The sequence below is a fragment of the Manis javanica genome, chromosome 15, assembly GCF_040802235.1.
Source record: "Manis javanica isolate MJ-LG chromosome 15, MJ_LKY, whole genome shotgun sequence".
Lineage (NCBI taxonomy): Eukaryota > Metazoa > Chordata > Mammalia > Pholidota > Manidae > Manis > Manis javanica.
Window position 1 is genome coordinate 2,442,736 of NC_133170.1, and position 26,573 is coordinate 2,469,308.

The 26,573-nt window shown below is 38.4% G+C and overlaps 1 long non-coding RNA gene across 2 annotated transcripts in view; it reads left to right on the forward strand.

The window, feature by feature from the left end:
* The window catches only part of LOC118970432 (uncharacterized), an 83,105-nt gene that overhangs the window by 43,034 nt on the left and 13,498 nt on the right, over positions 1 to 26,573 (forward strand). Inside the window, exons 3-5 of one of the 2 annotated variants that reach the window (XR_005058368.2) lie at positions 4,525 to 4,585; positions 6,542 to 6,583; positions 9,924 to 10,520. This is a non-coding gene — a long non-coding RNA (uncharacterized lncRNA). Of the gene's footprint in view, positions 1 to 4,524; positions 4,586 to 6,541; positions 6,584 to 9,923; positions 10,521 to 26,573 lie in introns of those variants that run through there. The other variant, XR_005058372.2, reaches the window with a different exon arrangement.

A 26,573-nucleotide genomic window follows, 5' to 3' on the forward strand; every position in this document is an offset into this window, starting at 1 on the left:
TCATCTCCGAATGTTAAAGGAGCCTGGCTTTCCTTAGAAACACTGCCGGAACAGGCTGTATTATCCTTAATGTAGAAATAATGCTGGTATTGCATTCGAACATTTTGCTATTTTTTTCCTATTTTTCTTTTGCCTCTGTGTTTTGAGGAATATTTTCTTTTCCTATAATACGTTTATTAAAATACGCTGGTCTCATAAAGTGGGCTGAAAAGTGTTTTATTCTTTCCTATTTTTTTAATAAGGGTTTGTGTAAGGTTAATATTATATTGTCCTCAAATAGGATAGACTTCACCACTGAAGCTTCTGTACCTAAAGTTTTCTTATAGGAAGGTTTTTATTGTAAATCCAGTCTCTTTAATAGGTATAGGTCTCTTCAGCTTTTCTGTTTTCACATCTATGTTTTTCAAGAAATTTGTCCATTTCATCTAGATTGTTTAGTTTGTCATAAAATTTTTCATTATATATTCTAGTTACATTTGTAATATTTGTCGGATCAGTAGTGCTGTCCCCACTTTCATCACTGATGTCAGTACTGTTGTTCCTGATCAGACTTGATAGGGTCGAGTAAATGTATTAATATTCTCCCCAAAGCAAATCCGACCTTCGTTGGTTCCCTCTGACACCCGCCTCCTCGACCTCCACTCTGACGCTCATCTCCTTTCTTCTGTGTGCTTGGGAGTAATTTGATTTTCTCTTTTAGTTTCTTAAAGGTTCTTAGCTTAGAGAGGAAATTTCCCTCTGCTAATTAAGTGCACTTCACGAATTATGAAATATCACTCAGTTCAGCATACATTTTAATTTCCTTGTCATTTCTTTTAGCTCATGGTTCTTTAGGAGTGTATTGCTTGATTTTCAAAATTTGAGTATTTTCTAGCTATCTCTCTGCTACTGATTTCTAGCCAGGATCTGTTGAGACACATATTGCGTCCAATCTCAATCTTTTGAAAGTTCTCTGATTTATGTGATGGCCTGTCACGTGGCCTCCGCGGAGGACGCTTCCGCGCGCCCTGGAAATGTCACACATTTCAGGGTGGTTCATAGTCTGTTCACAGGCTCGATATTCTGACTTACTTTTCTCTACTTGTTCTATGCATATATTGAGAATGAGGACCAGAATCCCCAGCCTTGATAATGGATTTGCCTGTATTTTTTCTTTTTTATTTAATTTGATCTGTTTGTAAGTACACATCTGTTTAAATCGTTAGCAAACAATTCTAGAGAGCACCCTTAAGGAATTAACTTTCTACACTCCTAGGTGTTTCCATTTAGCAGTGATAAAAGGTAATAAATGTCTGACAATGTGTCTTGTTTTGGATATTATTTTATCAAATATTAACAAAGCCACACCAGCTTTCCCAAGTTTACTGCTAGCACAGTGTGTCTTTTCCCACCATTCTGCTTTCATCATCACTGTGTCTGTTTAATTAAAGTACATGTTTTTGTCGACAGTTATTAAAATAAAATGGGTTGCACCAAAAGAACTCAGCATGATTGATTGATTGATTTGACTGATTGACATTTTTAAACTGGAACTTGACTTAAACTGCATGATTTAAACTGGGAAACTGCTTCCATTTAGTTACTGTAAAAATGTAGTCCAGTAGAGCCAGTTCTCAATGAGCTGTGCCGTGCAGAGGTGTGCATTTCCAAAAGACTCATTTATTAAGTTTCACTTCCTCTCCTCCAGCCTCTAACAAGCACTGTTGTAAAGTAACTTCTGACTTTTATTTCGTCTGCTCGCCCTTTCATTATGCCTTACTTGGCATGTTAAGAAGACTTGAAGAGCTCAGAAAAGTGCAGCTGCAGACAGAAGAGTCACAAGAATATTGCTTGCTAGAGTCATCCCAAATCCTACTTCAGCAGCAGTAAACACTTAGAAAGTGCAGGACAGGTACAATAAATCAATTTATTTATTGTGCACATTTTAAAAAGATTTTTATATTGATTTTATATTTTATATTCAATGCACAAATCTTAGTGAACAGCTTGATGAATTTTGACATGTGTCTACCCTCATGTAACCATTAACTTATTTTTATTAACTTAACCCTATTAGGAAGGGACTATTACTATCTCCATTTAGAGATGAGGAAACAGAGTTAAATAATTTACACAAAGACAGTGGTGGCAAGGTTGGGATTCAAAACGGTTAAGAATATTTGTGCTTGACTGTAGACCATTCTGCTTTCAAACCATTTCCTAGGGATACGATTACCAGTTAGTCAGTAGAATTAGTGAGAGACACTCCTTCCTTCCTGTACCCTTCTAATCTAGATTCTGGTGTGTTCAATATGTCTCTTTCCCTTTATCACATGTTGTTCATTTGTGCACTTGTTCTTTCTCTTTCTTTCTTTATTGTACATGCTGGAGGCTTGCAAATTTTATTAATTTTTTCAAATAACAAACTTTTGTATCTTTATATGCTGTAGTGTATTTTGTTTTCTGTTTCATTCTTTCTATCTTTTCAATTTTCTTTGTACTACTTCTAGGTTTACTCTGTTTTTCTCATTTCTTGTGTTGAACATTTAGCTCCTCAGCATGCAGCCTTTTGAAAAAACACATGTGCAATTTGGCAAAGATTTCTTGGCTGTGACACCAAAAGCACAAGAAATAAAAACAAAAACAAGCAAGTGGGACAACATCAAACTAAAAAAGCATCTGCACAGCAGAAGAAACAATCAGCAGCAAAAAAAGGCAGCCTGTAGAGTGGGAGAAAATATTTGCAAATGATAGATCTCATAAGGGGTTAATATCCAAAATATATAAGGAACTAATACAACTCAATAGCATAAAATACAATCTGACTTAAAAATGAGTAAAGGACCTGAATATACATTTTTCCAAAGAAGATATAAAAATAGCCAACAGACACATTAAAAGACACTCAACATAAGTAATCATCAGATCAATGCAAATCAAGACCACAATGAAATATAACTTATACCTTTAAGATGACTAATATCTAAAAAAACAGAAAATATTAAGTATTGACAAGGCTGTGGAGAAACTGAAACTCTTGCATGTTGTCGGTGGGGTTCTAAGTTGGTGCAACCACTATGGAAAACATGGTGTATCTATAGAGGGTTCCTGTAAAATTAAAAATAGAAGTACCGCATGATCCAGCAATCCCACTTCTAGGTGTATATTCAAAAGAATTGAGTGCAGGGTCTCAAAAAGATATCTGTACACCTATGTTCAGAGCGGTACTATTCACAACAGCCAAGATGTGTAAGCAACCCAGACGTCTACCCATGGATGCATGGATAAGTAACATGTAGTATATACACACAAAGGAATATTATTAAGCCTTAAAAAAGAAGAAAATTCTGTCACATGCTACAAAATGACTGAAATTTGAGAATATTATGCTAGGGGAAATAAGCCAGTCACAAAAGGACAAGTACTGTATATAGTGCCACTTATATGAGATGTCTAAAGTAGTCAAATTTATAGAAACAGAAAATATAATGGTGGTTGCCAGAGACTTGGGGGAGATTGGAAAGGGGAGTCATGTAATGGCACAGAGTGTCAGTGTGGTAAGATGAAAAAGTCCTGGACATCTGCTAATACACTTAACACTACTAAACTGCACAAAATTAAAATTGTAAGTTTTAAAGAAGACAAAGACATGCTGAAGTTGGGGACCTAAGAAAAGCTCATGAACAGGATGATGCATAGATTCAGGCATACGGACACAGAGACACCCAGAAAATGGGCATTCAGATCATTCCTTTTGCCTTCACTTTTATTCTTATGGATTTTTTTCAGATGTTCTTCAGAAATTTGGTCATAGAGAGTAAGGGTATTGAGTACCATACAAACAAGCAGTACCTTTTGATACAATTGCTTTTTTCGTGTTTAGCTACTGGTTGCCCCAGAATTGTTTGTTAAAACCATCTTTTCCCCTTCTTCTGGGCTAGCTTGTTAAGCCAGATTCTGACTCAGTTGATCTGGGGTTGTTGGAGCCAAAGGTTCTGAATTTCTAACAAGCTTCTAGGTAAGGCTACCAATCTGTGGGTCCAGGGACTATACCTGCATTTGTAAGGTTCCACCAGTCTGTCCCCGCACCACAGTACACTGTGCTATTCTTGGTTCTTGGCCCTTTGTCCTTCCATATAGGGTCAGACTGTTTTGTCACATGTTCTCCCCTTCCCACCAAAATATACAGTTAAGAATTTGATTGAGATTGCATTGATGTAGTATTTAATAATAAGAAAACAAGTCAACACAACTTTTTAGTGTGTTTTTTATTACAACTTAAAAAATACATGTAAGACTGTTGTATTTCCTATAATTACTTTAGCTGAATTTAAAAAACAGATATGTGATATTTTTATTGTCATTCAGAATCTGTAATAAAAAGTAGATGAGGTTAATAATGGTATCTACCTCTTAGGATTATAGAGTGTTGAGAAATAAATGAGTAAGCTACAGAGAAATGGGTTGGAATATATATGTCTTTAACTTTGAGGATATATATTTAAATCTGCCCTTCTCTTTTCTCTCTCTCTTTCATTAAAATAGATTGAGGATGTTTTCTCATTTTGGATTTTTGTCATTCTACCAGTACCCATTGATTTAAGAGGTGAGTTTTTTTTTCTTCCTTTAATTCTCATGGTAGAAGTGTTGATATTTATAATTAACAAAGACAAAAGTTAGCCTGTTTACCCTATTCTAAATAATATAAGGACTTCAGAATATTTTAGTGTAATTACTCCCACCTGATTTAATAGAATTATTATTTAATATTTTTGCATAATTTTAATTCTACAATTAAACATTATTATTATTGCTTTATATATTCATTTTTGTTTCGGTTTATCCACATTTAACAGGTATTCTCAAAAATTTGTTCTGAGAAGAATCATTGAAGTGTATATTTTGATACAGACACTTTTTTTTGTATACTTGAAAATGTTTTTACATCTCACTATTAAAAGACAGAGTGGGTAAGCTTGAATTCTGGGCTTTCAATTTTATATCAAGACTCTAAACATGTCATTCCAGTGTCTCTGGCTTCCATCTTTTCTATTGGGAAATCAGCTGTCATTCTGATTGGTAATCATTTTTGAACAAACCTTTTTTCTCTGTCTTCTTTCAAGTGATATTATTTGTTTTTGATGTATTATAGTTTCACTATGATATTTTTAGATATGAATTTTTGCTTCTACATCCTGCTTGAAATTCATGAGTCTTCCTGAATCTAAGGATTCATGCCTTTTATCAATTCTGAGCAAAATTTCCATGACTTCCTTTTAAATATTTCCTCTCCTTCATTTCTTTTATTTCATTTACTTCTCTTACTCCCTCTTCCATGTTGATAAATCTTTCATATTTCTTTTATTTTATTTTTCTGTGCTTCATTCTGAATAATTTCTTGTGATAATAGAGTTCACTAGTTTTCTTTTTGCTTATGCTTAACTTACCAACCGTGTTTGTTTTTTACTATAGTTAACTATATTTTTTAACTATATTTTTATTTTTAGGATTTTTATTGCATTCTTTGCAAATTTTCCTGCTTATTTTTGTAATCTCTCATTGATCAGATTTTTATTTTCATTGTTTACTTCATTAAGAGTATTAAACACAGTTTTGTATATTATACATTTTTGCATATTATATATAACTATATGTTGTAACTGATAATTTCAATCTGGAAGATTTGCTTTTGAAGTTGTTCTCTTGTAAGAATTTTTTTGAGGCATGAATTGAATAACACTTTCTCTAGGGATAAACCACATTTTCTTTTACTGTGTACTGAAGGGTACTACAGACCTGGATTCAATTTAAATGATGTTTTTTTGATTCATGTATTTAAAATTATGCAAATTATGTTGATGCAGGCATCACACCCATGGAAGGCTCACCAGTGGTCCTATAATTGATCAGGAGACTTTCTTAATCTTTGACTAGAATCAAAGATGAGAGGGACAGTTTTCCCTGTGGTTTTATGTTTTAGTCCATCACTTCATTGAAGGTGTAGCATCTCTTGGCCCGACTATGCATGGGACAGTTTCCACTATTGTTCACAGTCCTGCTAAGTCCAAGACTTTCCTCCAGAACTCTTTGCTCTATGATACCAGCATAACCAAAAGTTTTAGAGCCTCCTTATCTCTCTGCAGTGATGTTTTTGTTTTGATCTTGGCACTGACATATTTTATTGCTATCTCACAGGTTTGTTTATTCACTTGAAAGTACATATTTTATCAAACAGTTTTATATGTTTTAAGAGGGCTTTTGGGTCTCTGGTTTGCCATATTGCCAATAACAGTAATCTATCATTAAAGAATACTTGTATTTTAAGTATTTTAAGTGTATATATTATATTGGTCAATTACAAATATTCTTCTTATCTCCAAGATCATCATTTTGCTTTGTTTAGATTTTTAATACAGAAAAATTTAATTTTAATGTATTCAAAATTGTATTTTTTATTACTTGAGCTCTTAGCTCAACATTAAAAACTAATTCCCTATCACAAGTTTATAAAGATCTTTCTATGTATGTTGTCATAAAGATAAAAAAAATTTTCTTTGTTTAGATCTTCATTCCAGTTGGAATTGACCTCTGTGTATGAAATGAGGTAAGGATATTATCTTTCCATATAAGTAACCAATTACCAAGTACCATTTATTGAATAGTCCAACATTTCCTCATTCGGTCATATAAATGTGATTCTGTGTTAGAGATGGACTTCTGATTGATGACTAAATGTATTTAATGGTTATGTTTCCAGGTTTTAAAAAATATCTTCTTACATTAACTCTTTGCCTTTTAATTTTATTGGAAAATTGACTCTCTCTTTGAAAGATACATAAATACAAAGTTTATAGCAGTTGGTTATGCCTTTAAAAAATGTTCATATGTTTCTAGAGTTACATGGGTTTGTACTCTTTTTTGAACCCTAATATATCTTTCTTTTTTTATATTTAACCTAACACTGCTTTGAAGTAATACTTTCAAGTTTTTAGTGGGCCATTTTGACATAAATTCACTTTAAAAAAATTATACATCTTTGTACTGGGAAATATTTTCTTGAATATAATTTGCATTTCTTTGATCATTAGTGAAGGTGAATATTTTCTTTCTTGTATGTATCACTTCCTTCAACTGTCTGCTAAGTTCTTTGTCCCCTCTCCCCCCTGAATTTTTTATTAGCACCTTTATATTTTTCTCATGAATTAATATAAACCATTTATATGCCAAGTATTTAACCCTTTGTCTATCATATTTGAATGATTATTTTCACCAGATATTTGCTTTTTAATTATGTTTTCAACTATACTTCGTAATTTTAATTGGCATTATAATCTTTCATTGCCTGCACTACATCTTCCATATATGCAAATATTTAATAATATTTATTATGCTTATATGCATAGTATACATGCATTTATATATGTGAGCATCCACTGATCTGTGTGTACATATGTGTGGTATATGTGTGTGCATTTTACTACTGATTATTGGCTGTGGAAAATGTCTAGACATGGATGAACTTCTTTTCAGAGGTCAGTCTGATTCAAAAGGATTTTAGTGTCCTATAAACTGAAATATGTGAGATTTTCATTTAAAATTTCTCTGAGAGGGTAGTAAGATAGAATGATAGTATCAAGGATGTATGTTAATATCTCATGTGATACATAATATGTATATTGTTATGCCAGTTGATTTTGCTGAAGCTACTACTACAATAATGAGAGTATTTTAAACATAAAAACAAATGTTCCTTAGTGGGGAAACACTGAACAAAAGGGCTCACTTCCTAACTCTTTTCTTTAAAATAACTTAGAATATAAACTGATTTTAATTGCAGAGAAAAACATCAGGTATGGCATTTTAATATTTTAGTGTACTAATGACCTCAGCTGAAAGAAACATAAAATCAAACAAGGCTACTGTCATTACTTCAGGGCCTCATAACCAGAGGAATAAACAATGAATATATTAAAATTATTCACTGTTAACATATCATTATAATCCCTAAATATCAGCCTAACCATGTTGATTGGACCCTGATAGAAATGGGCAGAAGTGCCATTTAGTTAGCAGCATGATATTGTCAACAAGCTAATAAAGGTGACATTCCAGAATGTCAGATGAGGAGAGTGGAAGGCGATGGGGGAATATGTGTGTGTAAAACTGAAGTGGGTTTGGCACGCGAACTACAGCACTGACAGGGCGAGGAATCAGCTTAGTGAAATCCGTTGTTAAACATTATAGACTAATGAACATATTTCAGGTTGTCACTGCCGTCCAATCATAAACCATTCACCCTGACTCTTGGAAGCCTTCTCTCAGCGAGACTGACTCATTGAAGGAGCAATGCAGAGTAGGTGAGATTTGATCCTTCAGAAAATTCAAAGGAGGATGTTCTGCTCTTTTGATTCCTACTTTAACTGAAACAGTAGCACTTAATCTTGTAATACTATGCTTTGCATTTGTCCCCGTCGCCATCTGCAATCAATCATGTCGCTGAGGCTAATTCTGCAGTTTCCAAAATATTTTTGCTGAGTTAAAACCCTGTGATTTTTCCATATGAAGGCTTGAAATTATATACTTACATATACTTATAAATGTATATGACTTTCATCTCCACCTGTAACACCTTTTAAGATTTTATTGGCTTGTGCTTTCTCACCTCCACATATTAGATTAGAAATCTGATACAGAAGAAAAAATAATAGATGGCAATTGAAAGAAATTTATGATGCTTTATCTTAGAATGCTACTTAACATAGGCAGTGCTAATTCTAATAAACTATTCTCCAGCTCACCCCCCTCTTTTTTGAAACACTTATTTACTGCTTGTCTCCAGTGGAAAGTTCTCAGCATCATCTTGTCCTCTTTTAAGTCGTTCATTCATCCATTCATTCATCCAGTGTGTGCTGTAAGGCTGGCACTACACAGAATACTGGAGCTAATATGACTTATAAAGAGATGCCATTCCAGCTCTCATGAGGTTCACAGTCTCGTGGGAACAGTCATAAATCAAATAATCATTATAATGAATATGTAATTACAAATTGAGATAAATGCTCTGAAGGAACAAGGTTCTAGGAGAACATGAAACGAGGAGGTCTAAACTTGGAAGGAAGGGAAGGTTTCCTGGCAAAGTGACCCTGAGCTGTACTTAACTGGGAGATGAAAAGGGTGGCAGACAGACAGCATTCCGGACAGAAGACAGAGCCAGTGTGTAAAGGCCTCTTGGCCAGAGGAAGCCCAAAGCCACCCTCCGCGGTCCTCCCAAAGTCCCTGGGGCTGTGGGTTCTAGCCACGTGCCTGTCCAGGCCGCTGCTGCTTTTACAGAGTTGAGGCTAAATCCACAACAAGGAAATTTATGGTTGGAGTGAGATGGGTGGAGTTGCCCTGTGCCTGGGTCCCCCTTCCTGCATTCCTCTCCTAAATTCACCAGGAGAGATGTGACCTTTGGCCCTTCTCTGATAAGAGCAACCCTTATTGAAACAATAGCATCTAAACAACATGTGCTCTCCAAAACAGAATTATTGAAACAAACGGCATAAGAATGTTACATAAATATAATAAATATGCACAAAAAGGATATTAGTAGTCTCGGGGAGCTCTTGAGTTCAGCACCCTTTTATAGATTTTCCCTCAGTTATAAGGCTCCCTTCTTTTTCCAAAGCCTCCCCCACCCAGTCATACCACCCTTTTCTACCTCAAGAACTTAGGGGCTAATCTCGTTGTCCCTGTCATCTTGTTCATATCCACCACTGTGGGAAGCTTAGGACCCCCAGCTCATTCCGTCTCTCTCACAGCTGGTATCACCGACACCCCCTTCTCTGACCCACCTCCCAACCTCTCCTAAGTCCTGAAGCCCTGGGCCCCCCAGATGTCACCATCGGTCATCAGCACCTCGCTGACATCCTTGATCTTTCTGCTGTGCCTTCCTTCACCTTCAGGCTCTAACGAAAACCCAGGTCTCCCCTGAGGACACTTCCCCAAGGTCTTCGCAAGGGGTGGCTCTTGGTGCCCTCATACCCCTCTCCCTTCTGAACTTGGAGATGCTGTCGCTGTCTTCCTAGATTTCACTGCTGCCTCGAGTCCCGCCGCGGTCCCCTGGCCACGTGCTTCCTTGGCCCCTGAAGGTCTGGCCACTGGCTGCTGTCAGGCTGACCGATACTGCGCCTGTCGTTGGTCTCAGGCGAAGCCACATCCGTTCGGTGAGGTTCATGACACCTGCTCGCCCAGCACACGCCCTCCTCTCCGGATCGGGAGGGTGTCCTCGCCCTCTCTCAGCGCTCGAAGGCTTCCCTTGACTTTGCCGTCACTGCTGACTGTGACCGCTCCACAACCCCAGTTCCATGCATCGAACTTCCAAACCAACCCTCTAACTGCACTCTTTCCGGCTCAGCCTAATCCCCAAATCCCTCAACTCGCCAACCGTCCAGGGAGCTACCGTCCATTTTCCCAGCACCTTTCCAACTGCCCTGCCTGCTCCTTCTGCCTTCGCCTCCCTACTCAATAAACTTGACTCTCAAAAACATGAATAAAGGATTGATGCAACCATACAGCATATAAAATTATTTAACAATATAAATAACCTCCGAGTTCAAAAAGGTCAACAGAAGGAAAATTACAGAAAGGGTAAAATTAAATGACAACATCCATAATACATTTCTAAGTGTGCTGGATTCAAATTAAAGCTCTATCTACATTTAAACACACTATTGCATTTAAATATACTTATCAGGAAATACGAGGTACAAAGAAAAAAACAAGTCAACTTGAGAAGTTGTAAGAAAGCAGCAGTACAAACATAAAGAAATAAAATAATAAACACATAGGCCAAAATAAGTAAAAAGTAAAAACAGAATATTACCAATCACTGGTTCTTTGACAAGTTCAATAAGAATGACCTCTGGTAAAACCAATAAAGAAAAGGATAAGGTAAAATACAGAATGAAAAGGTAGAAACAATCACAGCCACAAAAGAAATTAAAAATGGTGAGAATATTATGAACTGTGTGCTAATAAATATGCTACCCTGATGAATGGATAAGTCTCAATGTTTAAGGGAGATGGATCAATTTGTAGAAAATAATTAAAATGCTAAGACCAGCATGCAAAGCTCCCCGTCAGCAGACAGTATTTCTCTGGGAATTTTATTTGCTGTTCAAAAGAATTGGTAAAAATTGCTGCACAAGACGAACTGGTCTCCATGACCTAAGTGAGGCTGATGTGAGTTTACAGCAAACGGAGGAGCAGAAGAGGGGAAGGAAGAAAGAGGAAAGCAAAGCCCAAAGACATTAGCAATGTTGAAATAGCAATAAAAAAATCTCTACTTCCAAAAAGCTTCAGTCTCAAAGAGCTTTGCAGGTAAGTTCTAGCCAACTTGTAAGGAAGATGTAATCCTACCTTGTAAAAATTATTTCAGAAAAGAAGTAAGAGCAAGAGCCTAAAAACCTCTTTTTATCTGACTTGTAGAATCTTACACAGTGGGATAAAAACTGTAAAAATAACAGAAAATATATAGGTTCATTTCATTTATGATCAAAGAAAAGATGCTTTAAAAAATTAACTAACCGAGTCTTTCAGGGCATTTACAAGTTAATGCAATTCAAATGTAAATAAAAGATAATCGCCAGAAATTCTATCCATATAACTCACCACATTAACAACCACGCAAGAAGAATCATACAATTATGTCAATGCATAGAAAATATTAATAAAATTCAACAACTATGGTGAAACTCTTCAAAAACTAAGAATAGAAGGCTACTTCCTTAACTTGTTAATATTATATACAAAAACATATAGTAAACATGCTTAATGGAGAATTCCCTATAAGATTTGGGAGTAGACAGAGTTGCCTACTATCACAGCTACTGTTCACAGAGTAGGTCCTGACCAAAAGTACAAGAAAAGAAAAAAGAAATAGTAGGTCTAACTAAGCATTGAAGGGCAGGACATTAATATACAAACTAAATGATTGCCTTCCTTGAAAACCCAACAGTTTCAACAACTATTAGAGTGGTAAGAGAGTTCAGCAAGGATTTAAAAAGCTCAATTTATACAAATCAATAGAATTTATCTACACCAGTTGAGATTATTACCAGGATTATATATCCACGCCCTCTCTTGGGCAGGGAGCATGTCCTCCAAGTGAGGTCAGCTTTGGCCATATGACTTCCACGTGGCGAGTGACCTGAATGAGAGCTCTAAACCTGTCTGCATGGGTCGGTTTGGTTTCCTTGCATCCTGCTAGCCATCAGGACAAGAATATTCCTTAGAGAGCCATTGTTCCAAGGAGACTAAAGAGCATATAGACGAGACCTGCACCCACACTATGGCCTAGAGCCCAGCCCCGCTGATGCTGGTCAGGTCCTGCCGAGTCCTAACCAACCTGGAGAGAGAAATGGATTTGGGTTTAGCTTTGTAAGTCCCTGAATTTCAGACGGGTTCGTATGCCACGTAACTGTAGTAATAGCTAACTAATATACAGCAATAAGTAATTTGATAGAGCAATAGAATATAATAATGTAATAAAGAATCTTTATTATCGTCAGTCACTGAACTTGATGCTATTAGCATTATTGTGATAATAGCTAAATAAAACAACCAGCAATAAAGAACTGAAAATACAATAAAAAATGAGATTCCAAACATAACAACCAAAAACTATATTCCTAGGTATAAAACTGAAAGGTATAAAATACCTAGGCATTAACCTAATGAAGAATACAGAGCTATCCATCGTGTAATTTCTATCACGCAACATGAATTCCATCACGTAACATAAAAGATAATATGAATAAATGGAGGAAATCCCATTAATTTAAATAAAAGACACATACCCATAGTTTATAAGAACACATCTAAATAAAATAGTGAAGAGGTCAGCATGGGAGACACTGGTGGAGGAGGCGCCTGGGCGGGGAGGGCGGGCAGAGGGCCGTCACTCAGATCTGGGCCTTTCATTAGGAACCGACGGTGAAAGTCCTACGTCAGGGAATGTGTTACCCCAGACCTCTACCCCTGAAAAACAGTGGCAAGTAAGCACGCCTTCCGGAGAGCCCTGAATGCTGAGAGGCAGCTGTCGTGTAATGTGCGTTTACGGAACATGCAGTATTTCTAGAGCCAGAGAGAAACGACGCCTCCTTTTCAATCCGCCGTGTTCCAAGGAGAGACCATGAGGATACAGGGAAAAAGCAGTTGCTCGTTTCTCTTTTTTCCTTACAACTTCTCATTCTATCTTTCTGCATATGACTGTTCGTGGCCGGCTTTTCAGACGCCTGGCTGTCTTCACGTAAGAGCATCAGTTCCCGCGCTTGTGCGTGTCAACAGCCGTCCTCATCATCAGTCAAACCCACGTCGAGGGCCTTGGAGGGCGGCAGGGGCTACTTTACCCCCGGAGTCGGATCGAACACCCGCCGAAGCTCCACGCAGCTGCTTGGTGGAGAGAAGGTGCTATTTGGAAGCTGAAAAGAGATGAGAAAAGAGGCCGTTCGGGGCCAGCAGGGCTGATTCCCTTCTAGTGCATGTCGGCCCCGGTGCGGCTCGCTCCCGGCCCTGCCTTCAGGACGGAGCGGGTCCCGCCTCTCCCGCCTTTCCCTGGGAATCCCCTGGCATCTACCTGGACGCGGATACTTTCTCCCTGAGGAGTTATGTCTTGACAGTACGTGGCCCTTGGATGCGTCCCCCCTGCCCCGGGCCAGGTCCTCTGCACGTGTCACTCCTCCCAATAATCCTGTGTTTTTCACAGATGAAGAACCTGAAGTTTGCAGCAGTTCAAGTACCTTGTCCAAGGCCATGGAATTAATTTGAAGGACTCTGGTTCCAAAGACCCAGTGCCTGTGGCTCAAGGGGCTGCCTCAGGCCTCGTGACTGGCAAAGTGCGGGGCTCAGACTGAGAGGCAGGCCTTGACCCCCATCTTCGGTTGTCATCACCCAAGGGGTAGTTGCTGAGCTTGGAACCAAGGAGGTGAAGGGATGAACCAGTCAGGGCTGCTTAGCTTGAAGTGGGATCTCCCTGATTCATTTCGGAGAAACGTTAAGGGATATGCTGATACACATCTTGGCCTGGAGCCGTAGGACTTGCTGTTGTCGGTTGTTTCGGGCGGCTTTGGTCCAGAACAGGTTTCAGAATCAGTGGGGAAGGATTCACGGCCCCGACGGGAAGGAAGGGGTTGTCAGAGGCGGGTTACGGCAGAATCCTGCCACATAACCTATTTCTGCACTAGGAAATATTTCAGCCAAAATTGCAAACATAAATAGGAATTCTCTAACATTAAGTATATTTCTGTGCTTCAGTTCTTTATCTGTACAATGGAAATAATAGTACCCAGCTCACAGCACTCATGAAGACTGAATGAGGTGATATAGGAAAAGGGCTTGGGACAGGGCCAGGCACATAGTACGCACTTAATAAATAGCTGTAATTATTATTAACTGTGATATTGCTGTTTCAGTTCCTGCTCTTAAGTAACCACGAGGAGTTGTGAGGTGGGAATATAACAGCTGATAGTTCTTCTTGAGGGATGCTGGCGCGTCACATCAAATTACGAAATGAAAAACACAATTTTATCAACTCCAAAAAAATGCATATATTTTAAAAATTAAATATAGACACCAAAGATATGCCTCTAAGAAACTAGGTTTAAAAGAATCCAATGAAAATCTAGATTGTGTCTCTGATTTAAATTCTAAACCTCTTCTTAAACAAAGAGAGGCTGCATACAGTTAGTGAGGGGAGAGTGGGTCCCCATGACAGTCTTCTCTAAGCCTGTTCATGTTACCTTTTTGCGACCTGAAAAATGTCACTTGATGCCATTTTCTCCATCAGATCAACTGCCAAACTGGATGAAGAAACCCAGGTGCTGCCTCTATCCCAAACTGTGCTCAATGAGTACATCTCGGCCTCCCGTTACCCCTCTGCCATCAAGGAAATAGCAGTTGATATCTTAATTGCAGTCTCTGACAGAGAAAGCACGCACCTGTGGACAGACTGGTTCAAAACGGTTTTGAAGGGAACATTCAAAAGTAAGACAAGATTCTTCTCAGGCCAGCACCACCGCCAGCAGGCTACCAAAGGGAGCCCAGGGCCCCGACCTGGCAGGAGGCCTTGCCAGCGAGCACAGGTGCAAGCCGCCATCCTTCCTGACTGACGTGTGGCCCACACCTACTCCGATGGTATTGGGACAGGAGATCCCACAGACACCTGCCAGAAATCATCTCACCAAGACAATGGTTCCAGTTTTTGAATAATGCTTAGATAATGTATTTGTAAAAGATGCTAGAAATTTTCAGCCTTGGTAACTGATGTATGTTTATAAATCCACTCTTAAGTGGATACACATTGTAAACAGCTGAAACTAACATTTCAGCTTAGTTGCAATGTTACAAATAATGAGTACTGTGTACAGGGTCAGCTTAACAGGGACATGCTGTAAAATGTCTTTAATATTTATACCATTAAAGAATAAGGGTTGATGGCTTTTCTAGATGGAATTTTTTTACAGTTACCTTCAAATTCCACAGTTCAGGTTGGGTTGTTGAAGCTTCTTTCGACCTCAGGAGAATCACTGTATTCCCCAGCGCAGCTCCAAGCATTTCTCCCATTCTGTGTTTTCTCGGCTTTCCTAGTGTCTAGTTTGGCCTGCCCTACCTGCATGTGTCCAGCTTTGCAGTGATGGGTTTCATATGTTCCTTCTGCTTATTTCAGTTTTGCATTGGTTCCTATCATTCCCACATGTGAATACATTACTTTGAATTCAGCTGTCTGAGGTAGATCCCCAAGATAACCGTGATTTTCATGCCAGGGGAAATGGAGAAAAACCTCCTCAGTATTTGAATGAGCTAGTTAATTCCAAAATGCTCATTTCCCATGGATTCTTAATTCCTGCACAAATGAAACTTGAGAAACCTCTCTTACACAGGCTCTCGTGGCATCAACTCCTGCTGCTCAGACACATCTTTTGTTTTCTTTTCTGCGCCGCCCCAGCCCTCCTCTGGACTGATGATGCCCAGGGCTTCGTGAACACCACCAGCCCCAGTGGAGGCTTATGCTACTCAGAAGCCTTCACCCCCGAATTACACAGATGACCTTGGCACTGTTCTCATAGTTCATGGATGCCAGAGCCAGCTGCCCTTATCCACCTCCTTCTTATTAAGGACTGTTGTTCAACTGTCAGAACAAATGAAGGAATGCTTTGAAATGCCCCATCTTTAAGAAAATGACATATTGTCATTTTATTTTTGAAAAGGACACAGCATCATTTAAATAAGAAAGTATTAATTTCACCCAAGTTTCCCAGAGAAGTGATGACTGATGTTTGAAAGACTCAGTTCCCATGAAAGACAGAAAGTTAGCACCCTTGGTGTTCAATTAATGATGCATTTTTTTTGGTCGATATATAAAGTGCAAAGGCTGAGTCAACACAAAAGAACAACATCTGGGTAAAAGTGGAAAACTTGGACTCCATGATGCTTCGGTAGTTAACACGGCGTCATCCCATTTCAGATCTTTTAACTAATCATTTTGTTATCCTAGCATCTGTATACGTAAGTTTATATATAGCATTTGGCTCCTCTAACTGCGCTCCTGACAAGGTGACATAATATGATTTCCACTTGACAGATGCAAGTGACACCCAGAGAGACAGCCAGGTTTGCTCGCTCCAAGTCAAAGACTGAAGAGTGGTGTGGCTTTAGCCTGATCGCTCACTGTAGCATTTCAGCTTAGTTGCAATGTTACAAACAATGAGTACTGTGTACAGGGGTAGTTTTGGTTTCCTCTTTCCAAACGGGGCTTTTTGGCGGCGTGCATCAGAGCAGAGTTGTTACTGCTGTGGCCAGACAAGCTTTGCACCCATTGTGACTCCATCAGGTTGGCTTGCTAGATCTTTGACAACAGCAGACAAATGCTGCGTTTGGGTTTTCTCTGTTGCCTGTGAGTCCTTACTGACGCTGACCTGCTTTTGAATGCAAACATTATGCAGACTGCGACCAGACAATGGGACGTCTGTGTGCAACCTGAGCAGGGCTGGATGGGATCTTTCCCAGTGGGTATCTATCATTTCAGGTGCTGCTGAAGAATTCACTGTAGAGTTTTCCTTTTTCGACTGTTTGTTAAAATCACATACCAAGTGAAATTTAATTAGCTACATTCATCCGGCAGATGGTACAGTATTCTACAATAAAGCATAAATTCCTTTACTTAATTGAGTAATGCATTTCATATGATCTCTTTTGCAAATTTCAAAACTGATTCTCCTCAAAACAGTCCTGACCACTATTTGGATACAGGCCCAAACAGGTTAAAACTGATTTAATACTTTTCCCCCAAAGAACATTATGTAAATGAAAGAAAGTTGGCCCTGAGTGACTTATTTTAATGTCTGCTTCTACATGAATTCCATCTGCATCTGGGAGAAAGAGGTGGGAGTAAATTTAAACTATGTGAGAACAAGTTTTTGAGACTTTGAATGCAACATGTTACAAAGATGGTCATATTTAAATAAATTCAATTTGTTTCACACTGAAAGAACTTACTGTCCATTACCAGTTTGTTGAAACCAAGTCTTTGATAATGTTAAATAGATTCCTCATAGATACATCAACCTTCCTTCCAGGACTGCCAATTAACCTGAACATCAGAACTGGAGGGGCGGGGTCCGTTTCTATATGGCAATCATGTGTTCTATAGGCACCTATAGCGCCTGAACAATTTTTGGACAGCATGGGATAAAGAGGAATATTGCGTTCTTGGTAGATTGTGGATAGTTTGATACCCTTACCTCCCAAGTTTCAAAAGAGATTTCATTTCTCCCCTGAACACTGTACCACTGCTCAGGCATCTGCCCTCTTTTTCCTCCTGTGGAGTTTAGAATAGGCTAAATTTTCCATCTTTATCAACAATCCATGAAAAGATACAAACTGATTCACTGAATGCTGGAATTGGGAGAAATGTTACCATGTTTTATCCCAGAGATGACATATATTCTGCACATGGACTGGAATCAGCCTGCTCCGGTGCCTATTAGAGACACCAGTAAACGATCACGGTGCATGTGGCCTCTCTGTCTTTGGCAAAGTTCTGTAGTCACAAAGCCACCCTCTCCTAGTCTAATCCTTTTATTATGCTGACAAGGGAATGGAGGCACAACGACTGGGAGTAAAATCCTTCACAGAAGTAACTCTGTCCAGGCCAAGACTAATGAGTAGCTCCGCGCCTAGCCAGATATTTTCCCCACCATATTGGTGCCTCCCGAGTGGAAAAAGTGTAGGGTACTGACTGATGGGGTGGAAAAATAATTCTCCTCTACTCTCCTGTAGTAAGTAGCTGGATCCTGCAAATGAAACTGACAACAGACAGAATGACAGAAGAAGAGGTGCAATTTTTAGTGATGTTAATTTTTTTATGTGCACAGGGGAAGAGACAGAAAAGTGAAAGCCTGAAGCAGTAGTTAGAATTAGGGGCTTACACACCATTTTAACAAAAGACAATAAATTGTGCAGAAGGGACTAGAAAAAGGAGAGGGGGTTTGGGCTTCTGGTGATGATAAATTGTGGGAAAGGAAATGCATGGAGGATAAATATAATGGAAGACAGGACTTATATTAGTAAGGTTTGTTTATACAGATTCATCTTGGTGTGACTCTCTGTCCTGGAGGTAAGACTTGGTTTCTTCCTGAGCACCTTCCTGAAAGGAAAATTTATGCCCTGGTTTTAGGCAGATGAGGGGAGGGCAGAGAACTTTTCTTGCATCTGTTGATTCTCAGTTGCCTTCAGCTCAAAACAATCTTTATTCCAAAGTGGCATATTTTGGGGTGGCATATCCTGATCCCCTTTGAGCTATAGGAAGTAAGGATGGCTTCACATTTCCCGCTGGCTTCATTACATGCTAACATATAACATTTATATGTTTACATATGACATTATTTAATGAAGGCACTAAGCAGTCCCTCCAGGCCCATGCACCAGCCACCTCCCTCCCTCCCCCAAGCACATTTAATCTCTGGGTGTTCTGTCTAGATACTGCCTTGCACTTGGAAGTTTCTACATTATAGCTTTGCTAGTCTTTAATTGCCTAATACTGTTAGAAGCTCTTTCAGTTTCTAGATGGAAGCAGTTCTGCTTGTCTGAGCCTTATGCATATCTCTTAGGACCTGTGCCCTTGAGCTGTGTAATCAAGTGGCTTCCTGACTCCCAGTTTCCCAGATTAGAATGAACTACACAGGCTGATCTCCTAGAAACCCTAGTAGAATGGGAAGAGCATGTCTTTAAGGAGATAGATTTAGGAACCAGTCCTTGCTCTGCTAGCTGCTGGTAGCAAGACCTTAAATAAGGACCCGGGAGCCTGGCTCCCCCCAGCTCTTCCCACTAGACTTTCACCTTCTCTGGAGGAAAGCAAAGGTGGTGTCTAGTGCACCATCTTGCATCATGGAAGGAAATTATTTTTCTGAAAGGATAAATGAATTAATGTTATCTGGGATGGAAAGTAGAGAAAAATAAGGAGGTCAGTTCCCTCGTTATTGTGATTTGGGGATAATGAATATTTGGAGATTATTTGGACAAAGATATGGAAATTAATTTATGGTGATTAAACTGAAGCTATTTTATTAACCCTTTACCCTTTTAAACACAAATAGCTGATAAAACAGATTTCCCATTCAGATACATTTAAGCAGAAAGATTCATTTTCTTTTTTAACGAAAAGCCAAAGCACTGGATGATTCATATTTCTAGGAAAATATTCCTATAGGCATTTTCATCTCTGAATAAACATTTATCTTCAAAAGTATATTTTCAATAAGAAGGAAACCTGGTGTATTTATTATATGATGTTTCTTGGTGAATGAGCGCCAGAGATTTTTTTTTTAAAGATTTCTATAGTCCCCACGCCAGGCAAACACATGTCATCAGCAAAACGTGTCTTTACTTTCTCCAAGCAGGGCCAACCAGTCCTGGCAAAAAGCAAAGGGAATTGCGTGATCCTGCTATGGCTCAGGGGTACCTGGAGCAGCCCCAGGGGACTCCCCGACACAGCGAACTGGGAATGGGAACGCCACCGTTAGAGCCCCATCCTTCTGACCATCCCTTTATCTCCCTGTTACAATGCAGACAGCTTTGTTCAGGAAGGGGAACACTTCTCATGTTCTTCTTCAGGAAACAACCTTTTGATTAAGAGACACGTAAGAAGCATTCTACAGAGTGGGAGAGGTTATTTCCTATATATGGTCAATAAGTGGCTCACACAGAGAATGACTCTGTGCTAAAAATCACTAAGGAAAAAGTAGATAGTCCAATGAAAAGTTAGACGAATGATTTAAGTAGACATTTGCAGTGCAGGCTCCTCTGGCTCTGACTATCACAGCTTGATAGGAAACCCTCATGAGGATTCAACTTGTTTCCAAGTCAATAACTCAGTCCCAGAATAAACCCTCCAAATAATTATAGAAACACAAAAATATCCAGCATTTGACAAGTTAAAATGCACACTATCTAGAATTCAAACAAAAATCACCAAGGTACAAAGAACCAGAAAATACCCATAATGAGGAGAAAAATCGGTCAGTAGGAACAGACCCAAGAATTACTCAGATGATAGTAAAACACAATGTCAAACAACTTTTATAGCTATATTCCACATGTTTAAGAAAATAGAAGAAAACATGAGTATGAAAACGAGAGACATGGGAGACAAAATGAGCAAAATGGAAATTCTAAGATTCTAGAGAGAAAAATATATAATTTCAGGGAAGAAAACTAAACTTCTATAAGAACAGTCCATATGTTTAAAAGGATAGAAGAAAAGATGAGTATGTAAATGAGAGACAGGGAAGATAAAATGAGCAAAATGGAAATTGTAAAATTCTAGAGAGAAAAAAATAAAATTGCAGAGAAGAAAAATAAACCAGATGGCACTAATGGGAGCTTGGATATTGCAGAAGAAACAGTAAACTTGACGATGTAGTAATAAACTATGCAAAATTAAACACAGAAAAATATAAGGGAAAAAACACAGTAGAACACCTGAGCTGTAGACACCTTCAAACAGCTTAAATATTTGTGATTGGATGGGGAGGGCAGTACAGCACAGAGAAGACAAGTAGTGACTCTAGAGCATCTCACTACGCTGACGGGACAGGGACTGTAATGGGGTGTGTGGTGGGGACTTGACAATGGTGATGCCAGGGTTCTTGCTTGCGGAAGAGTGAACTTAGCAAACAGTCAAGGTAGGAGAGCCAGGGAGACTTTCAGTGAGAGATACAATGAGAGGACAGAGCTCCTGGCTCAGGCCAGGACGGGACAAGAGAGTCCAGGGTGGTGCGTTGTCTTAGGGGTTTTATAGGCAGTTGAGGATTTTTGGGAACCGGATAAAAGGCTTAGGGATGTGGACTTGTTAAGTGGTCCCTGAATATTAAAAATTAACTTAGCACAAGAAATTTACTCCTCTGATTTCTCCCTGGGATGCTGGCGTCTTGGTCTGGGAGCATATCAAAAGGCCGCCTGACCAGCCCCCAAGGTGGGCTGAGGTATTGTCTGTTTGCTAAAGAGTAAGTTAAGAATCCTACTTCTTTAACTTCCTGGGTGTTAAAATGCAATCTTACCTTTAAGGTAGGATCCTTCCTGCCCTTTACTGTGCCTTCTACAGCTGGGCCTGCAGCTAAGTTAGTTGCCCAGTTTGCAAAATCACCTCATCAGACCTGACAGAGGAAAGACAGCACAGAGGCCTCAGCCTTTTAGTATGCTAAGGTGAATCTTACACATGATTACAAATGATTAGCCTAATAAAGACATGTGTTACTCTTTATCTGGGGAATATTAACTGATCTCACTGAAGAATGACTCTAGAGCTTAATGATCAACACAGTGTTGGTAGGGGGTTTCCTTGCCTGTAGTTACATTGCTCTGACTGCAAATATCCCGCCCTGCTTTTTCCGGAGGCCCCCACCCTATTCCGTCTAAGCCCAGGGTCCCTGTCTCAATGCGGGGAATCTAGTAACCACAATGTTGCTCATGTAATTGTATATTAATGATACCAAAATTTTTTAAAAAGTAAAAAAATTAAGACAATTACTTAGAAAAAAAAATTTGTGATTGGGGTCCCTGAAGGAAAGGAGAGAAAGGAAAGCTACAAAAAAATAAATAAAAAATAAAAATAAACAGTGGCCAAAATATTTCTAATTAGACAAAAATAATAAACCTACAGTCCGTAGAAGTACAGCAAAGTCCACCCCAGGGGATACAAAGAAACTGACACCGAGACACATCACAGTGAAGTGATTTAGAACCAGTGACAAATAGGAAAATCTTAAAAGCAGCTAAAAGAAAAAAAGAAGAGACATTTTGTACATAGGAACGAAGATATCAGCGGTTGCCCGGGAGAGACGGGGGCACGAGGGACAGGAGGGGCACTCTGCTGAGGGGTATGAAGAAATTTTCAGGGAGATGAGTGTGTTCGTTATCTTGATGGTGGGCACAGTTTCACAGGCGTAAACATGTCAAAACTCATCAAACTGTGCATTCTGAATGTGCCGTTTACTGTATATCAATTATATCTCAATAAGGTTGTTAATAACTTCAAAATGAGACACTACTGTACAGCCACTAAAATAGATAAAATTTAAGCATGAATAGTACCAGATATTAGCAACGGTGACATTCCCACAGTTGTGAGAACATAATCAATCAGGAAACCACCTTGGACACCCTGTGACAGTGTCTCCTGGGGCTTGACTTGGCGCACAGACGGGGCCCCAGCAGCTGTCCTCCTAAGGACGAAGCCAGGAAAAACACGGGCATGTTCACCAAATTCCATGTACAGCCAAGGCTGCTGGCAATAGCCCCTGGGAAATCTGAAAGGCAGCAAAATAGAATGGGTCAGGTATGGTATACTTATAATTTAGGAAACTACATAGAAAGGAGAAGGGAAATCTGCTAAACAGAATCACCCGGAAGAAATTCAGAGACATCATGTTTAGCAGTCACAAGAGTATACACAGTTCAAAATAGGCCAAATGGAATTACACGTTACAAGTCATGAGATGGTGGCCTTTATGGGAGGCAGGGGCTCGAAGAGGGCTGGTAATATCATATTTGTTGACCTGTATGTTGGTAGCGCACGTGTGTTCAGTCTGTAAACATTCTTCAGTGGTATATTCTGTGTGCTTTTTCTGTATATATGTATGTATGTATGATAGTTCAATATACTTTCTAAGAACACATTTTTGTTAAAAAATGAGAATGACATATGTAAATATATATGCACGCAATATTGTTTATGTAATTTAAAATGCACACATACCAAAAATAATACACATTTTATAAAGAGCCCCAAGAAAAAGAATATATATTAAACATTAAAAAAATTGTGTCTGTGGTAGGGACAGGGGCGAGAGTGGGGAATGTAGGTAGAAAGGGTGGGAGAAAGGAAAGGATTGAATCATGGTTTGTTTCCTTGTGAACAGTAATTATTCATACTTACAAAATGCACTAATGAGTCTGAAGTGGCGGGTGCGAAGCATTTGTTTTTCAGGCTCAAACTATCCTTACCTAAACCTCCAAGCCTGCTGCACCCCTCCATCCAAACTTTTTATTAACATCTTCATTAACAGTAACAGAAAATGGTAAATAGTAACTAATTACTTGGTGACAAAATTAGATCATAGTTTTCAAACACATTTTAAAGAAATCCTGTAAATCCTACAGCCGAGATGGCAGCATCCTTAGAATATCCATATATTTAATTGCATCATTTGTCCTCAAAATCTATACTTTCATACCCATTTTTTAATAAAATTCTGGAGCTACTACAAGTCTCTCAACTTTGCTTTTCATTTACTAGATAGACCACTAATTAAGTAGAAAGTCCTAATGAAAATTCTGTTTCTGAAGAAAGTTTAAATATGACCACTTTAAATCTATAAAATTTACAATAAGAGAAAGAGCTCATAAATCCAAATCTGAATGAAGATTTCCTAATGAGGAGGATGGAAATACTTGTAACTCTCTAAATTTCTAGCATACTCTTACATGTTTCAGACAGAGAGAGTCTAGTTGTAGTTTTTACTCATTTCTCTTCTCCCACCACTTACCTTCAACAAATAAATGGATGAAGAAGATGTGAGTGTGTGTGTGTGTGTGTGTGTGTGTGTGTGTACATACATTACTCAGCCATGTAAAAGAAGGAAGTCCTGCCATTTATGACAACATGGATAGCACTTGAGAGCATTATGGTAAATGAAATAAGTCAGACAGAGAAAGACAAATATATGATATCACTTATATGTAGAATCTAAAAAGACAAATTCATAGAAATGCAGAGAAAAATGGTGATTACCAGGGGTTGGGGGTTGGAGGGAATGGTGACAGATTGGTGAAAAGGTACAAACTTCCAATTATAAAATGAATAAGTTCTGGGAATCTGATGTACAACATGATGACTATAATCAACATACTAGATTCTATATATTTAAGAGAGGAGATCTTAAATGTTCTTACCACCAAAAAGAAATGATAATTATGAGACATGATGGAGATGCTAGCTAAGCTGTAGTAATGATTTTACAATATATTAAGTGTGTCACATCAAAACACCTTAAACTGTGTTATATGTCAAATTCATTTCAGTGAAGCTGGAAAAAGATTAGGAAACCCTAAATATAAAATGACAAATAGATAAATAATATGTGGTATATTCATGTGATGACAGATTATACAGCCATTATAAACAATAAATTATTAAACATTAAATATGGATTATGTACTAGAATAGTGAGCAGGAAGCTATGGAGTCAAATAATGACGGAAATTTTTGCTGCATCAAAAAACTGAGTTTTTTTTATTATAAGCCTCATTTTATAGTAAAAAGAAAACTCAAAAGAAGAAACTATTACATCAAAGTTGGAGACAATTGAGAGCAGGCTTCTCTACTTCAGAATCAGATTACATATGACAATATCTTTAATCCTCTAAGGAAAGGCAAGAGTTATCACTAGAGAAAGATGCTCACACACAACTCCATGGGCGATTTAACTCTCCAGTAATAGTTTTCTGTAAGGGGAAGACACTTTAGTACACTCCTGCAGTGTTCACAACCAGGCATATAATACATATCCAAAATGATAAAATGAGTTTAAATTTGGGTATTATTACATTCCAGTGTATAGATGTCTCTGACTTTAATCCACACCCTGTAGAGATGTCTGCCATCTAGTCTGGCTTTAGATGTCAAATGAAAATATTTTTAAGTTGTTAAAATGAAAGTTTTCCCAGTGGTGGATGAGGTAATGCCACTGTTCTTCCTTGTCACTGATAATCAAAAACTAAATTTCTTGCCAAATGATACTTTAAAAATGACTTCCTTACACCCACACACACTTAGTTCAGGACTCCAAATCCTAGCAGTTACAGATGTATAAACAGCAGAAAATCCTACGTTTTATGCAGTGTTTAGCAAATCACAATTGTTCGTTCTTTGGCATTTACTTCCGACCTTATATATCTCCTAATCCCTGATGTGCACATTGAAAATGTCACCAGGTTCTCTGAAGTGAATCACATCTTCACATTTGAACCAGACAAATCTTATTTGCCTGAATCACACATAATTCAGGAAATGCCAAACTTCAGAGGGTTCCTTAAATTCTTATACAATTAAACTTGTATTATTTCTTTTCTAGAAAAATAAGGCAAAAAAACACATAAACTCACCCTGGTAGAAACAACTTTCTCTTTTGTGAGAGATGTTTTCTGATAGACCAGGAGGAATTCTTTAAAGCAAACACACTTTCCCACACATTTCAGGATGACTAGATTTTGGTTGTTTTTTGTTTGTTGGAGTGTGATAATATATCAAAGAATTGAGGCTTCTCAAGGCAGAGCAATAAGAACAAAACACACTAGTGAAGAAAGATCCCTGCCTGTTAGCACTGTGCCAGGAAGAGGGCACGAGAAAGGAAGACGGGGGGACAAACAGCATCTAGGCGCCGTCACTGTTTCTCATCACTGTACACTCAGATCTGGCTAAGATGGCAAAGCAAAGTCTTGAATTCATCTTCTCTTCTGAGGTTATGAAGATAATTTGCTTTGAAGCTCTTATGTGAAGTTGAGTTAATTTATTCCCTTTCTAAAGAACCTAACTTACATCATGATTACTTGCTATGTTTCAAAGATAGAAAATTGTTCTCACCTTATCCCTCCCTTAACTCAGCTTTTTAACACCTTTTCTAGAGTCTGCATAGATTATTTTATTTTTCAAAATACTCTTTCAGGAAGCTGTCCATCCAACTTGCAAGTTAAAGTACAGAAGATGTGTGTTATTATTAGAAGTTACAGAACTATTTTGTCCATATTTGACTACCATAAATTTTGTCAGCACTTACTGACATTAAAAGTAGACCATCCTTGAGAAATGGTAGGTACCCGCTTCCTGCCCAGAGGACTAAAGGTAGGCACACACACACTCATACACACACACACTCACACACACACACACACACACACACACACACACACACACACACCCTGTTGAAAGTTAATCATAACTGTGTGACATTGCTTTCCAGAATCAATTTCAATTCACTGAAATTTTGAATTACCTATAA